At 44.0% G+C, this 17,976-nt stretch overlaps 1 long non-coding RNA gene across 1 annotated transcript in view; it reads right to left on the bottom strand.

The window, feature by feature from the left end:
- Positions 1–365: 365 nt before the first annotated feature.
- LOC118149563 (uncharacterized) overlaps positions 366–17,976 on the bottom strand; it is an 88,370-nt gene continuing 70,759 nt past the window's right edge. The window contains exon 4 of the long non-coding RNA XR_013529676.1: positions 366–477. This is a non-coding gene — a long non-coding RNA (uncharacterized LOC118149563). The remainder of the gene's footprint in view (positions 478–17,976) is intronic.

Below are 17,976 nucleotides of genomic sequence, written 5' to 3'. Positions count from 1 at the left end.
ATGATAGTGATACAAAGACCACAGGTCAGGGATATCAGCTCTGCAGCGGCTATGATACTGGTATAGCCCCAGAACCTGTGTGTAATGGTTGTAGTATCTGATGGTGACAGTTTTGAGTGGAGGCAGCATGGCACATCAGTGGCTACAGCCATACCCTGGCCCACATGTTCATTGAGCTAAGCCTGCATTGCTGGATGCCTATTTTCCAGACCCGGTTTTTGAGCCTCCCCACTGATTCTGTGGGTTACTCATTATCCTTCCGATTCCATGCCTGCACTGAGCAGCTAGATACAGTGGGAGAAAGACTCAGGACCATGAGAAACTGTCCAGCAATCACACAATGTTCCCACAGTAAATTTGCTTCCCCACTTTTCATACCACTTTACATCTTTTCAGCTCTCCTTGATAGCTGTAATCTCCTCCAATATCTCCTTTCTCCAACCCCATCTTTAGCTGATAGTTCCATGCTTCATTTCACTGAAAAAATAAGAACAAATGAGGAATGTCTGTACCTGCTTGCTCTCCTTTCCCACCCACTGAAATAAATGGACCATCCCTGCTCCTGCTAACCCTTCACTGGTACAATGGAGTTCATCCCTGTATGAGTCCATTTTCATGCTGCTTATAGAGACATACCCAAGATTGGGCAATTCACAAAAGAAAGAGGTTTAATGGACTTACAGTTCCACATGGCTGGGGAACCCTCACAATCATGGTGGAAGGCAAGGAGGAGCAAGTCACCTCTTACATGGATGGCAGCAGACAAAGAGAGTTTGTGCAGGGAAACTCCCCTTATAAAACCATCATATCTAGTGAGACTATCACAGGAACAGCATGGGAAAGACCTGCCCCCATGATTTAATTACATCCCCCGGGTCCTTACCACAACACATGAAAATCAAGATGATATTTGGGTGGAGACACCGTTAAACTGTATCAATCCCTATTCGCCTACTCAGAGGACTACAGCAGGTATCTCTCTCCCCCACATCACCACTTTTCCCTTTCTGTGGAGTATTCCTGTTTCAATTAGCATCTTTATAGCCTGCTATTGGTTACTAATGCTCCCATTAGATGAAAAAACAAAAAGAGAACCTCCTTCAATTCACAAGTAGCACTCTCCTCAGAATCCCTGATATGACCCTGTACCACAGGAGAGCAACCAGCCACCAGCTGATGTTGCTTATATTGGAGCACTGCCGTCACCATCATGGAGGGGCATCAATTTGTTCTCACCAGAATAGACACATTTTTCAATGTGAATTTTCTTTATCTGCCTTAACCATCATGATTCTGACAATCTATCCATCATGGTTCTGACAATATATCCACTATTGGACTTTCTATATGCTTTGTACATACCTTATACAATTACATCACATAGAACACTGTTTCTGACCAAGGGGTCCACTTCATAGAAAAAAAATAAGGCAATTTGACAGATGCCCATGGAACTTAATTGTACTACAATGAACCCTATTGCTCAAAGTCAGCTAATGGAATGGTACAATGATGCACTGAACGCTCAGGATGACTGATATGGGAACGCAGTCCTATAGGATGCTGCATAGGCTCTGAGTTGGCAGTTAATACGTGATACTGTATCTACACAGTCACACACACAAGACAATGAACCCAGGGGTAAAAGAGTAGCTTATGTCCCAGATGTGGCTGTGTCAAATAGTAGCTGAGTCTAGCAATGACAGCAATACACCGTAGCAATGAGGCCCATATCCCGAACCACTTTTCTCTACTGAAGCCAACTTCGGCTTCTGCCCATTTTCCAAGTGGAATTCTTGAGCCTTCCCTATAGCTTTGTAAGATAATGTGCTTCCATTATTCTTCCAAAAATTCACTTTTCAGCCTAAGGTATTCAGCCTTGGTTTCTATTGCTTGAAACCAAGCACCCAGACTGCCATAGAAGGCTCTACACAAAGATAATTCAGAAACTACTTGCAATCCCCAAAACCATTTTTCAGCTTTCAAAAATGTAACATTCAGTCTTTGCTAAGCATCCCATTACAAATGTATGAATGTGAGAATAAATGAACTCCAGCCTTCGGCTCTCCAGAGTAGGTAACTACACGTTAAGAACCCCAAACAGTGAACCTGAGCTGCTTACTTCCTTATACTGCTTGATCTGTTAGTTTTGCCAGCCATAAAAAATGATTCCTGGCACCAATCAGCAGCAGAACAAAGTAGGAAATTTGGATTTACTGGATTTTTTCCTTTGGAAGTGAGGAATAGGTGAAAGATGACACCTTTCTGATTCCTAAACCATTTACTGATTACAAGAAATTCTTAGATTAAAATCAGTATCTTTAAAATTATGAGACAAATTGATGTAATATCTCTCTATCATGCTTTTACCCTCAGAGGCCCACTAGGATGAAAAAGTGGAACCATATAAAACTTGTGCATCACAATTTGCACATATTTTGACCTTTTTTCATCTCCCTACCACTACCATCAAAGCACTAAAAATAAAATACAATAAATCTATGAAAGAACACAGGATCCCAATCACCATTACCTTTTGGTGTGCAGGATAAATGGCTTTGGTGCTCATTAACACACTTAGAACAAAAGCAAAAGGCAATTTAGAAAAAGACATTCTCTGTCCCCCCACCCCCTACAGGAATATTCATGAGAACAGCCCTCTGACACCTACAACACTCTGCTTCTTTTGATATGCTCATTTCATGGCAGTGCTTTAAAATGTAGGTTTTCTTATTATTTAGCCAGCAGGTTATGGGACAACTGCCATTGAAAAGATTATTTATCACCCGTAATGCCTGAGAAGGAGGCATCCTACAAAGGGCCATGTGGGAAATACCAGGTGGGTCAGGAGGCAAAAGGAACAAGGGGAAGATGTGGGCAGGAGCTTTTATTGTAGTTTGCACAGGGAAGGCAAGGCAGGGTAAGTAGTTTATAATTAACTTTGAATAATTTCAGTGGGCTCTGGAATATGAGAACTGTCTCTAGTTGTCTGGTACCTGGCCCTAGGATGATTAGAGCAGAGGAATTTTGCCTCTTCAAGTGTAGGAGCCATATAGAGAAGGTGGTTCAAAGTATGAGCTCCAGATTGGTTAGTTAGTTTGCATATATAAGGCACACTTCTGGACGAGTCCTTTGCTATCTCTATAATTAACTAGTCCTAGAAAGGGCAGTCACTTCCCAGGCAATGAAGCCCCAGATGCCAAAGCATCAAGAGTACAGAAAATAAGAAAATATTAATACAAGCAATGACACTTGGAAATTCCCAAAGAGCCTTCTGAAACATCCAAGGATAGGCTAAATCTTATTCATCATGATTTTGGCAGTAAGACCATGACTCTGAGGATTCCTTGAGTTGCCAATGACCAAAAACAAAACAAACTAACACAAAAAAACTGCCTAAAACAGGAAAAGGGGATGTTGGCTCACAGATCTCAAAATCTAGGAATATGGCTGGTTTCTGCCATGTTTGATCCAGGTGTTGTTGGCCCAGTTCTTCTACATTTCTGGCTCTTTTTCTCCAGACCCTTCCTCACTGGGCCTGCTTCACTATGGCAGGAATGCAGGGGCACCAAGCTTACATCTACCACTGAATTCAGAGCAAGAAAGACAAGGTCATTTCCCCAGAATTTCCAGCAAATGTCATCCTGATTCCCATTGGCTCCGAATGGACTACATCACCATCCCTGAACCAATCATTATGGCTGGGAGATGGCAAGCTCCCTGTTTACTTAAGCCAATTAGGTCCAGCCCTGGAACCAAGGTTGGAGCCACCCAAATGAAACTGCCAAGTTTGAAATGGATGAGGGGTGCTTTCCTATGGGAAGTGTGGAAAACTGCTACCAGCAGGAAAAGAAAGTCATGATGGATTTCAGACATATGATTTCTACTAAATATATGCAGCTTTGTATTACAGATTTGTCGATATTAATTACATACATGTGTAGTACTTTTTTTTGTTTTTTTTTGAGACGGAGTTTCGCTCTTATTCCCAGGCTGGAGTGCAATGGCGCGATCTCGGCTCACTGCAACCTCCGCCTCCTGGGTTCAGGCAATTCTCCTGCCTCAGCCTCCCGAGCAGCTGGGATTACAGGCACGCACCACCGTGCCCAGCTAATTTTTTGTATTTTTAGTAGAGACGGGGTTTCACCATGCTGACCAAGATGGTCTCGATCTGTTGACCTCGTGATCCACCCGCCTCGGCCTCCCAAAGTGCTGGGATTACAAGTACTTTGTTTTTTTAATTTAAAAAGATTCAGAATCCAGTGCCCCTGGCAGAATCCTGATAATTCTATCCTCACCCCTCACAATTAATGTGATGCAGTCATTAACTGTTCAATTGTTAGAGGCTGTTTAATTTCACCAATAAATTTTCTGCATTTCAAAAATAATATATCCTATTAGTGAAGATTGGAATTACACTATTTCTTGACACAAATCTATTTTGTATTTTAAATTTAAAAAGAATAGAATTACCAGTAAGAAACTTTGTGCCTTAAACGTATCTACCTGCTCTTGGCACTCAGTTTCTTAGAACTGACAACACCGATTGGTTTTCTTGCTGTATTTTTAAGGTAGAGTTGAGGTATGCGTGGAGAGAAAATGAAGAGAAAGTTAGACACATCTCTCACCCCAGCACCCTCAGCCAGAAGAGATTCTCTACCTCAAAGCCAGGAGAAAGGGTAGGGAACACGTCTGTAGAGATATATTTAACTGAGGAATATAGTGCTCCCTCCGTCTCCTCTGTCCAGGTCCTGTTGTTGTCGTTGTTGCCATGTCAAGGAAGAAGTCTGGCCTACCATCGAAGCTAGGGATTGGAGTGAGTAGGACACTAACATATGAGGCGGAGATGTGACTTATTTTCTATATAGAGTTATTCAATTAATATTTAAAAATTAAGTTTAACACATTATTTAACATTGAATGTTACTGGTTTATAGCAGTGGTTCTCAAGCTTTTGCATGCATTAGAATCACCCAGAGAACTTGTTGAAACCAGATTGCCAAGTGCAACCCCCAGAGTTACTGATTCAGTAGGTTTTAAGGTGGGGCCTGAGAATTTGCGCTATTAACAAGTTCTCAGATGCCTGTGATGCTGGTGCTCGGGGACCACACATTGAGAACCACTGGTGTAAGGTATGAGTTTCATTTTAGTAGTGGCTGACCTCTGTTAAAAACAAAGTTCTAAAATGCCAATCTAGCTCACAGAATTCTAAGTCCGACCTTTTGGACTGTTAAGAAAAAGCTTTAATATAAAGTGAAGCTCATGTTGTTTGTTTGAGGGGTGGGGGGGTTGTTTTGTTTTGTTTTTGAGACAGAGCCTCCCACTGTTGCCTGGGCTGGAGTGCAATGGAACGATCTCAGTTCACTGCAGACTCCACCTCCCAGCTTCAAGCCATTCTCCTGCCTCACCCTCCTGGGTAGCTGGGATTACAGGCATCTGCCACCACTCCTGGCTAATTTTTTGTATTTTTAGTAGAGAAAGGGTTTCACTATGTTGGCCAGGCTGGTCTCGAACTCCTGATCTCATAAGCCACCCTCCTTGGTCTCCCAAAGTTCTGGGAGCCACCACGCCTCACCATATTATTTTTGAGACAACCAGTGAGAAGCGGGAAGTCTACACTTCCCCTCAGTCCTAGATGCTAAATTAGGTACCATCTTTCACAATGCTTTTAAGGATCATATCAGCAAGATTAAGAGTATGGACAGAGATATTGCCTCCCAAAGGCCCAGAAAAGTTAGGGGAAAAGGCATCTCTCTGCTGTTTAGGTTTCAATCAACAAAAGTTATAAAGACTGGTTTTGAACCTGAGGCCTTGAGAGCTCAGTTTACAATGTTACCAATGGGAAGGAAAATCGACTTGGTAAATAGATAAGACATTCCTCTTGCTTTGGGTCAGGAAACCTCTAGGGCCGTTTTGTATTCTGAAACTGCCTGGCTCATTACAGTGACCAATAGGTCTCTAAATACCATCAGTTTAAAAGAGACTGTTGGAAAAATTCATGATTCATTCATGCAATGAATCTCGCTTTTTGCTGGATTTATACTGCCTGAAAAGTAATCTTTTCCCTGCACTGAGCATCATGTTGTTTCTAATTCAGAAAGGTTCCAAAAAAAATGGGGGTGAGGGGGCAACACATTTTACCAGCCATGGGGTGGGGAAAATCAATATGTTTTTGCATACACATATAATTTCTATAATCTTTTTTTTTAAAAAAAAACTGAGTTTGACCTAGCTCTCCGATAGAGGATGGCAGGCGTGCAGAACCCACCTCTGTCCCCAGGCAGGGGAGAGCCTGGGCTTGATTTGTGGCCCTGGAAAGGGGCCTGTGCTTCATGAGGAGATTTTTGTACACTCCTCCGCTGTGCTGACTGACAGCATATGCTTTCAAACTGGGTGGTGATCTGGAATCCGTATAAAAAATGTGCATCCGAGGAAAAATTGCCTCTTTAAAATGGAAGCCAGAAACTTGCACTCAAAAAATGGAGCCAGAGTCCCAGAAGCCTGAGGTGTGGCCCTGTGAGATAACATGGTGGCCACTGGAGCCTCCACAGGGTCAGGCCGCACATTGGAACCCGACATACACATCTCACAGAATCCAGTTCAGAAGGGTTGAGTACACTATGGAGTGCCCCTCCGCTTCTCATCCCCCTCAGCCTACTGATCCCTGGGTGGAGACAGGCTATGGAAAGAAAGGATCCACACACTTGTGACAAGTTGGGTCAAACTTGGGAAGGCCTGTGCCATCTCCCCTTCTGCTCTGCTGCTGCATTGCAATGGGAAAATGCCGACAAGACCTTTGAAGAAAACCAGAAACACACCAAAATCATAATAGGAATGCTGACAGAAGGTGACTTTTGTTCCAAATGTTAACTTTTAATTCACCACTAATAATTAGGGGAATGATGTTTTGATATATGATTGTAATGTGGAATGAGTAAAGCAGGCTAATTAACAAATCTACCTCCTCGCATACAGTTTTTTTGTGGTGAGACCTTTAAATTTTGAAATATAGAATGCATTATTATTTGTGATAGTCACCACCTGTGTAATGAATCACCAAAGCTTAGTCCCCCTAACTGAAAATGTGTATCCTTTGACCAAGCCTCCCATTTCCCGCATCCCCCCAGCCTCTAGTAACCACTTTTTTATTCTCTACTTCTATGAGTTCAACTTCTTTAGATTCCACATAGAAGTGAGATCAGGTGCTATTTGTCTTCCTGTGCCCAGCTTATTTCACTTAGCATAGTGTCCTCCAGTTTCGTCCGTGTTGTCGCAGATGACAGATGTCTTTTCGAACTCCAGCACCCCCTTTAATTTCCCACCCTGCTTTCTAGTCCACCACCCACTCTACCAATGTTTCTTTTCCCCCTGCCTGAAATGTTGTTTCCTCCAGATCTGCACACAACAGGCTTCTTCTCATCAGGCAAGTCACACACCCCTCCAGAGAGGCCACCCTTACACACGCCGGCGTACCTCACCCTGTTTCATTTCCTCCATAGCACTTTCCCCATCTGGAAATACTGAGTCCCAGAAAGGCAGGGACCTAATGTGTCTTGTTGACCACTGTACCCCAAGGACTGGCGTATGGTAAGCATTTGGTAACTATTTGCTAAATGAGTGAATGAACCCTGAGGCGATTTTCAACTGGACACTATTCCAGTTTCTCTTGAATAATTGGGCCTGCCTTCTCATAGGGCCCTAATTGCACAGAGCTAAGTAGTAACTTTCCTGTTTATGATGTCAGTAATAAGGTCTTGTTTCGTGTAATTTAGGATCAACCCAGCCAACTTCAGTCATTCTGGGGCCGGCCTCGCACTGTTGGCTGTCTTTATGTGTTTGTCTCATGCATCTCTACCCTGTCCACACGGCCCTAGCGCAGTGCCTGCCAATTACACGGCGTTTCAATAGCGAGCACACTGGGTGTTGACTGTGTTTCTGTTCACTAGCACTTTTCCTATGGGAAAACAAGAGAAGTAATGAGAGATGAGGCTCCGACCAACAAATCTAGCAATGTCATGCCAGCTCTGAAAAATGCTGGAGTTGAATTAAAAGGTGAGCCTCACCCTGGACACCATTTTACCATCACCCAAAGATCAAAAAAGGGGATAGAGGTGCTGAGGAAGTTTGCGTGTTCATGCGCCTTCACAGATAATGTGCTTGAAGTGAGATCTCTCGTAGCTTTCCCCATGTGTATTCTCAGCATGACATGCTCAGAATCTAGGGTGAAAATTCTGTTCAAGTGAGACAAAGTCATAGTACCTATGACATCATGTGATGTAACCAACATGGTACAGGTTTAAAGCATTAAACTCTGGCGTTTCCTGTGTCACTTCTCTTCCAGCCCACGAGTTCTCCTCCAGACTGTAGTCTGGGGGAATCACAGTCCATCTCATTCACCCCTTCTCCCTGTGCCCACTTCTGTATCTGGAGAAGTGAGAACTTTTGCTTCTGACCCTGAATTCTACTCACCTTTTCCTCCAAGTTAAAATCCTTGGCACAGGTGGTGGCCCACCTGGCTCACCTAGATGGGGTTCTCTGTCACTGGGCACCCCCAGTTAGGGCCTGTCTGCCTCTTCCCAGCTCCAGCAGCATGCTCTGGTTCCCTTTTATGCTTTCATTCTGTCTCTGAACCACATTTTCTCCACGTAATAAACGTCACAATGAATCCTTGTTCTTCCCTCCTGTGAGCCCTCCGTCCCTCTCTCCACCTGCCTCCCCTAACCCTCCATCTAGCAGCAATATTCCACGCATCGTTAAAAGGAGACAGACTCTTTCTCAGACTATGCACATTAACAGGGCCTTGGTATCTCCCCAGACCTGACTAAACAACCAGACCCATGATTTCTATGGAGATTCTTTAATCATATGTATTTTTTGTTTTTCCTTAAGTAATTTGGAGGGAAAATGGCTAAAATAAAGATGAAGGACTTTGTGGATTTTAGTTATACACTTTGTTCCTCTATCCCCAATCATGAAAGATCAAGGGTGGTCTCCACATATTAGCAATGCTGTGGTCCTGAGACAGACCCTCTGTCATAATTAGCTTCATCCTCCAGCTGACCTCTGCCACTCCCCATCTCCCAATCCCATTCACACCTCTCAGAACTAGAGCTAATAAGCTCGATTTCAGCCCAGAGAGTTTACCTCTCCATGCATCTGGTTTGTTTGGGGTTGGTTAGGGAATTCACTGTTGGTTGAAAAAGTTTTCTTTTCATTCAGAACTTTTCAGGAAACTCTTCAGAGAGTTAAACTCAATGGAGATTCTTCTCCAGGCTCTCTTCTGACCATTTCTTTTGGACAGGATAGAGGAAATACAGTGTTGTGTTTAAGAAAGCAAAACCCAGTTGCTGAATAGTGAGAGGAGGCCAGGAGGCTCTTCCACCACCCCAAACAGCATTAAACAGACTTTACCAAGGAAGGGGAGGGGAGTCTTTTTCTGATGGTCCATGGCTACTGTGGAATTGCACTCCTACGCATCGTCTCCTCCTCTCTGCCAGTCCTGGGCAGCAAACAACTGTGGGAACGCTTTCTGCCCAGCACGCCTCTTCCTTCAGCTCTAGCCCATTTCTCTCAGGAGTTTGATACTCCACTTGCTTCCCTGAGATGTGTTTCCCTCTTGTGATGTTGACTTTCTTGAAAGTAAAAGGCCCTTTTCTGTAGGGCTGTCAGCCCTGCTGACCTCTCTGAGACACACAGGCCACAGATGTCTGCCGTGTGCACACAGCCACGCTGCCACACAAAGTCAAGATTTACTGCTCTGGAAATGTTGCCTCTTTCACAGATTTATTCTTTGAAAAATGAGAGATTCCCCTCCTGGGATGGACCTGAACGGGGTTGATGGGGTAGAGAGAAAGGCCTACATTGCCAGGAAGCCCACCCAGGCTCCAGGCATCTGGCAAAAGGTGGCAGGGAAGGTTAGGAAGGGGGCTAATAAAAGGGGAAGAAGCAAATATAAATTGCAGAGATTGGAGAACTGGAAATGCCGCTTGCCCTTGTAGAGAGCCAAGGGTTTAGAGCCATTGTGAAGATTCAGATGCTTCAAGGAATTTATAACAACATCTGGTCCATCTGCAGGTGGACTTTTAGTACCTAGGTAGAAAAGCTCCTATTTCAAGAAACAGAAGCTGCAGAGCAGTGAATCTCAAGGTGGGGACGATAGCTTAGTAAGTTACCTGGGGAGCTGTACAAACTATGCATGCCCAGATTCTAAGAGGCCTGTCAGAATCAGCCAGGTCAGCTCGCATGGCTTCCAAAGCTCCCAGTGTTTTCATTACCATTACTATAGACTGTTCCTCGTATATATTTTAATTCTTCGGCACAGGCTGACACACACAGGTCCATGAAGGAAGAGAGCTGGCTCTGACACATGCAATATTTGGTTGATATGCAGCTCCAGCTGCCTGAGTGAGAAAACCTTGAGGAAAGCGAGCCCAAAAATCTCCACAGACGTCTGGGAAGGAGTCAGGGCAATGTTTCAGCACACCCTGAAGAGCTCTCAATCTTCTTGCTACTTGCAACTGCAGTCTCTAAAGTTGTCAAAAAGCAAATGCAATCTGGGATAGCATCGCTGAAGAGTTTGGTGTATGACCCAGAGGGCAGTGCAGTTCTGCTGCCCAGGCCCCATCAGACCACCCAGAGAGGAGAGCCTGTTGAGTTCTGAGTGCATCTTCGTAAGAGGGATGGTGATGAACTGGAACTCACCCAGAGAACACTAGCACACTGCAGGGACTGGAGGGCTGTGACATGAGCAAAAGGAAAGGGATGATCAACAAGGAATGTAGAAGGTCGAGAGGAGCAGCACAACAGCCTTCCAAGCACTAAAGGGGCCAGGCTCACACCTACAATCCTAGCACTTTGGGAGGCCAAGATGAGATTACTTGAGGTCAGGAGTTCGAGACCAGCCTGGCCAGCATGGCAAAACCCTGTCTCTACTAAAAATACAAAAATTAGCCAGGCATGGTGGTGTACACCTGTAGTCCCAGCTACTGGAGAGGCTGAGACACAAAAATTGCTTGAACCTGGGAGGCAAAGTTTGCAGTAAGCTGAGATCCTGCTACTGCACTCCAGCCTGGGCAACAGAGTAAATCTTTGTCCAAAAAAAAAACACTCTGAAGGGCTGTGCAGGAAAATTGGAGGTTATTCTGTTTAGCTACAAAAAGGAAAAAAGGGGAAAGAAAGGAAAAGCACTATGATAAGCATGTAACAAATGTCACCTGTCAGTTCTCACCACAACCCTATGAGGTAAATGCTACCATACCCATTTCTCAGACAGGAAAACTGACACTTAAAAAGTTAAACCAGACATGGTAGGGCACACCTGTAGTCCCAGCTACTCCAGAGGCTAAGGTGGGAAGATTACTTGAGCCCAGGAGTTCAAGTTTAGGCTGGGCAACATAGTGAGACCCCATATCTAAAAGAATCACAATAATAATTTTTAAAATTTTTAAGTTAAAGAATTTATCCAAGGCAGCCAGTTTTCAAAGAATAACAATTTGATTCCAGTCTGTATCTAGGTGACTCCCAGGCCTATTCTCCCCATTACTCCATTTTAAAAAAACAGCCTTGGGAATAAAATTTAGAGAAAAGATGGTGACTCTGCATAGGAAAGAACTGTAGTAGATGCATTTTGGTGCCTCACTCTAGCCCCTTTGCCTAGGTTTTCTCTGGTACTGCATCCATCTCCCCAGCAACTGAGTGAAGAGTGTTGGCTGATAAACCCTCTCAGCCCCATTCCTGGGAGAATCCTCATCAAAAGACTAGCTCCCTGCTCACTCCAAACACCCCCACACTGCAACCATAGCCAATGACTATCACAGAGGTACAAAAGGCTGGACCCCCTGCCTTGCAGACGAATCAACTCTGTGGTGCACTTTGTGCTCCAGATTTCCCTGTGAGATCAGACTGCAGCTAGTGCCCAGGGGCAATCTCATTACATACTAATTTCCTTGCCCTATTCATTCTCCCGAATGCACTCTCCTACTTACAGAAGAATCCCCATCTTGGGCTCTGCTTCTATGGAAACTCTGAGGTGCTTTACCCGCTTTGATTTTACAATTCAAAGAGGATAAGTCACCTAGAGGTTTCATAGCCTCTTTTGATTTTACATTCAAGGTGTCTGAAGGGTGTAAGTTTACAATGAAGAAGGAATGGGAGATTGGATTAGTCCATTCTTGTGTCACTATGAAGAAATACCAGAGGCTGAGTAACTTATTAAAGAAAAGAGGTTGAATGGCACACAGTGCTGCAGGGTATACAGGAAGCACGGTGCTGGCATCTGTTTCTGGTGAGCACCTCAGGAAACTTACAGTCATGGCAGAAGACGAAGGGGGAGCAGCCAGAGAGGGAACAAGGCAGGAGGAGGTGCCATACTCTTGTAAACAACCACATCTCTTGGTAACTCACTATAGTTCACCAAGCCATTCATGAAGGATCTATCCTTATGAACCCAAAACACTGGGGATTACATTTCAATATGAGATTTGGAGGGTACAAATATCCAAACCACATTAGAGATGAATGATAAAGCAGGATGAGAAAGGGTGCACTCAGGCTCCTGCACGGTCCTTGCCCTACAAAGATGCAATCCTCAAGACTCCTAAGAGAAGTGTGACCAAATGAACCCCCACCTAGGCCTCACACCCATGGCCTGAGACGATTTATAGTTACAGCACAACTTTATTTTCAGATAAAGTTTCTACTTAAATTTCAGAAAAAGTTTCAACCTGGGGTCAAAAAAGAAGAAAATTTTAAAAAACGGAATACAGTCAAGTACAACCATTCCTTGCGAATATAAATACCAAATAGAAATTGTCTCCAGTTCCCTTTCTTCCTGTCACTCATGGAGCAACAGAATTTGCTATTAAGCCAAGCTTGATGTATATGGTGGTATGCAGTCTGAATATGGAATGGGACTTGGGGCGCACATGAAGATACGCATCTCCAATCCTCCTTCAGTGAAGAACGTACTGCCCCAGCTGCTGGAAGTGCTATTAGCAGAAAGCCTTCCACCTTCAGTCTTCAGGGACTGCCTCGGCTGCAGACAGCTGCTTCACCCACGGCCAAGTATCTGTCTACGTGGCCCACATCCAGTGACTGATCCACACAGGGATATAAGGGCTATCTCAGCCCAACTTGGGATTCGGGCCTGTTTGGAATCCCCTGTGGGCTAGAACTGGTAACTTGTTCCTAATAAAGAATGTTGCAAACATGATAGAAGGTCATTCCCATGACTAACTTACAAAAAAGGTGACTGCCATCTTGCCTCCTCTCACCTTCTCTCTGACTGACACACTCACTTGCCCTTCCAACAGTTCACTGTGTTGTGTGATGCTCAATGGTGAGGCCCAGATGGCAAGGAACAGAGGGGAATCTCCAGCCAACAGCTTGTAAGGAACTAAGTCTTCCAGCCAATAACCTATGAGGAAATGAAACCTGCGGAGGACCACACGGGTGAGCTTGGAACAGATCCTCCCCACTCTATGTGAGACCTTAGCCCACAGCTGACACCTGCAATCAGCGGCCTTGTGCAGTTACGTCCCTGAGACAGAAGGCCCAGCTAGGCTATGCTCAGATTCCTGACCCAAAGAAGTAGCGAAATAAGTTTTATGGTAAATGTTATTCAGTAATAGAGAAGTGATACAACCATGAAGAGCCATTTTAGCTCCAGAGGTCCCCAAAGGGTCAGCTGTGGCTGCTGTTGGACCTATATGGGAGTATGACATCTTCTGACATCTTCTAACCAAATATGCTCCATCTCCCCTCCTTTGCATGGGTGTTGGTGCCAAGAGCATTCTGTAACAAACATCCTGAAAGCCAAACTCCATCTCTGTCTGTTTCCTGGAGACCCTAACCTGTGACAGGGTTCATCCAATAAACATCTCCTGAAATAACTGCAGCCTCCAAACACAATTTCCATTTAATAACAATCCCTAAAAGAACGAAACTCAATTCAATTCAACAAGTACAGCAATTTATCAAGGACGGCAGTGAACAAGCAGACAGATGTTGTGGGAAGACTATCGTTAAACACATAATAAGATATGAGCACAAGTCTACAGCTTCATGAGGGAAGACGACCAAGAGTAAGCATGTCCTTTTTCCATTCCCCTTACCTTTCCCCTCGTACAGCACAGGACTCGGAAAAGGCAACCATCTTTCTCTTTTGTCTCAGATGCTCTTTCTACCATGGTGCAGACCTGGGAAGCCTACATTCTCCTAGGGACACCCTCCCAGAGTGAGGCTGGAACTTCTACCCTTGGCTTGGAGTATACCAGTCAAACTCTTGGTTTGCAGTCAATTTGTGGAAACGCTCCAGAAAATAAGGTAACACCCTAGGGATAAAGAATCGGTCAGTCAACAAGCACCCACATGGAAATACAGGACCCTGGTGTCAGGGCAAAGTTGAGCATGGCCATCCCCAGAAGCGACACAAAAAAAGAGAAGCATGATGAAAAATGTCCCAACCAAAATACCAGGACATAATCCCTTACCATGAGCCAAATAAAAGTTATTACCATTTGAGGAACTATTTTATTCACTATTTTCTTCATTGTACTTAACATTACATGAATGATAGTATCCATTTTTTGTCCATTAGATGTATCCCCTTAGAACATAAGTTTCTTGAGGGCAAGGATTTTGTTTGTCCACTGCAACATATCCAGTGCCTGGAACAATCCTACCTAGTAGGAGTTCACTGAGTATTGGCTGAATGAAAGAATTAGTGAATGAATGAGTGAATTTATTCCGTGTCAGTCTTCAGATCCACAGATTCTGCTACACTTTACTAGTGAGAAGCTTTGGAGGAGCAGGGAGAAGGGTGCCCCAAGTAACAGGTGTTCAGTGCAAAAGAGGGCAGGGGATGTTTTAATACTCAGCAGTGTTTTCATTTATTACTAAAAACAAACATATGAGGAAGTACTATTATGGTGTCCATTTTGCAGATGAGAAAACTGATGAACAGAGAAGTCAAGAAGCTTCCCTAAAGTCACACAGCCAGAAAGTTGCTGAGTAGGATTTGAACTCAGACCTCTCCGACACCAAAGTGTCATCTCTTTTCACTTTCTCTACAGATATTGCATTACAGAGACTTACCGGTAGTATAATCTATTTGTTTCAACCAATGTTCACTGAGCAGCAAGGGTGCATCAGCCTCTTGAAGAGCAGGGACCAAGTCTGCCTTCACTCACTGTTCATCCCCACACCTGGAGCCATGCCTGGCATAAAGTCAGTGTTCCATAAATATTTGCTGAATAAAAACAACAGCTGTGCTAGGTGCTCAGACTACGTACAACAGCCATAATCCCTGTCCACAGTGTTTAGAGTATGGTGGGACCAAAGCCACATGGAACATACCAGAAAGGATGATCACGATTATAAGAAAATTTTATTGAGCGCTTGCTACATATAAAGTGTCTTCTAAGCATTTTTCATGGATTAAATTATTTAACACTCCCAGCAACCCATTGAAGTAGGTACTACTATTATCCTTATTTGAAAAATGAATACGCAGAGGCCCAGAAAGCCTAACTTGCCCAAGGTCACAAAGCTAGTGAGTGGTAGAACCCAAGCAGTTCAGGGCCTGTGTTCCAGTGAGTGTTCACTGTGTTGCTCTATGTGATCATGTAACAGTAAACATGAGTACCTGAATGCTGAAAATCCCTAATGTCATTTGACAGCACAAACCAGGAAAGGACTTGAATGACCCTGTTTGAAATGTAGCACCACCACAGGCACCCTAACTCCAGGCTTCGCGTATCCCCAGTGAAAGTTTCCACAAACCCTTGTCGGTCCAGGCACAACCATGAATCAGGAGCCAAGGTCATTTCTCTGTACCGCTCTGATCCATCTGCCCACTGCCCTTCCTCTGAGATCTTCCCACCCAAGGGTCTGGCAACTGGACCACATAACTCCTTGATCCCACCCACAGCTTTACAAACAGGCCATGTCTTTCCAGAGCCACTGTTCTTACGAAGACTAGGAAGTACTGGCGTTCTGATGGTACCAGGCAGGGGCTGTCTTAACCCCAAGCAGCAGAGGTAACCACTCAGGGCAGAAAGTTTCTGGAGACTCCCCTTCCTCCAGCAGCACCTGCCTGGAGTTCCTTACATGGACATATACTCAGTTTTCAAGCATAGAGATTTGGTTTCAAACTGTTGAAACTCATTCTTAAAAGGCTGGAGAGAGAACTCTTAAGCTGGTTTTCTACAGAAGTCAAAATATGGTCATGAACTGCTTTGAACATCTCCAAGGTTTAGGTATGGAGGGAGCTGTTGAAAGAAACGAGCTTTGAGAAGCTGTCTATCCTGTGCTCCTGGCCTTCCAGTGCTATGGCTCCTACATAGCTCCATCGGAACACAGAACTGCTGCTGTTTGTAAAAGCTTCTAGAAAATGAGAGGGAAGAACACACCACTGGATTTGGGTCGCACAATTCTACCCAACAACTAGCAGCCACATCCATCCAGAAAAGTAGCACATCCACCCATGACCTACCTGAGGTGCCACCCAGAGGACAGACATTTGACCATGAACTGACAGAAGAGTAGACTACAAGGACCTTTTGTCATTTTCCAGGTGGAAATGAGAATTATCTAGCAGTACTTGGTGAAATGTAGATTCTCCGCATCGCCCTGTGAAACAACTTGAATTCTGACCAGGAGAATGTGGATTAAAACTAACACCTCCAAAGAGCCGGCAAGGAGCCATCCCTGCATACAGAGCACAGAGGCAATGTGGCCAGCATATGATATCACTGCATTGGTGATTCACTCAGTATATAAGATAACAACCTGCTTTTCACAGCTTCTTTTCTTCTATAATCTCCAAAATCAAATTAAATCCAAATGTGATGTGTTGAAAGAGATCGTTAATGAACATGGAGAACAAATAGAAAAATTCAGTCTCTTTTTTAACTGCATTGAAGTGCATAATTAGAATAAGGTATAACTGAAAGTTAATTTTGGGGAGGGGAGGCGCCTTCAGTAAGGTGTGTAAGTTTGAGAGTCTACGTGACAAGATTCAATAAGAAGGGGACTTCTGGCCAGAAAAATCCTTTCAAATAACCACAATGGTAAAAAGCACTAAAGCCTCTTTCCCTTCCAAGGCATGGCTTACAGATGGCTTTGTCCTAGACTGTGTGAAAGCCAGGGCTTCACATTTGTCCAAAGAAATGAGTAACATCTTTCTTACCTTTTTGTTTTCTGAGGGGCCTAGAATTCATACAGGTTCAACATTTGCCAACACCCAAGTCTTCTGACTCCCAATCGTGTTCTCCATTCTCAGCTCCACGTGGTCACTCAAAAAAGTGGAGTGCAGACTTTATGAGTCTTTCCCCACCCTGCAGAGAATATACCCACTTGGCCAGGCAAAGAGAGGCAGCCATGGAGAGACACTCCTTGCACATCCCCCTGTACTACTCACACAATACACACATGCGTGCACATGCACACGCGTGCACACACACACACAGACATGAAGATAAGGAGATAGTTCACTAACAGGTCTCCCAGTCGTGGTCCTAAGGTTTTCTAATCTTTCACCTTAAAAACTGTAGGGATAGTGGGTGTTTTAGCAATGTACATAGCAGAAGTATTATTTTAGATAGACATGGATAGAAAGCCACCTCAGTGCTTATTTTCCCCACCTCTACACTCTATCCTTTATTCTCTTCAGACTCCATCCAGAGACAGAGAAGCAGTTCCAGAACATTTAAGAATACTCTTAGATTTTGTAAAGGTGCATTTTAACATATGTAATTATGAAACCATGTTTCATGTCTAGTTTTCATTAAGTATTCCAATTCATAACAATATTTCTCCCACTTTAAGTATAATTGACAATAAAACTGTAAGTATTTAAAGTAAAAAAAAAAAATCACCACCCCGGCAGATGGGACCACAATTACACACATACCAACACACACTCCCTCCCCATCCTCTTACTCATCAGTCTGTCTAGCAAAGTGCCCTGCTGGACGT

The sequence above is a fragment of the Callithrix jacchus genome, chromosome 19, assembly GCF_049354715.1.
Source record: "Callithrix jacchus isolate 240 chromosome 19, calJac240_pri, whole genome shotgun sequence".
NCBI classification, from domain to species: domain Eukaryota; kingdom Metazoa; phylum Chordata; class Mammalia; order Primates; family Cebidae; genus Callithrix; species Callithrix jacchus.
Note: the sequence above shows the minus strand (reverse complement) of the source record. Positions and strands in the feature narration are given on the sequence as shown.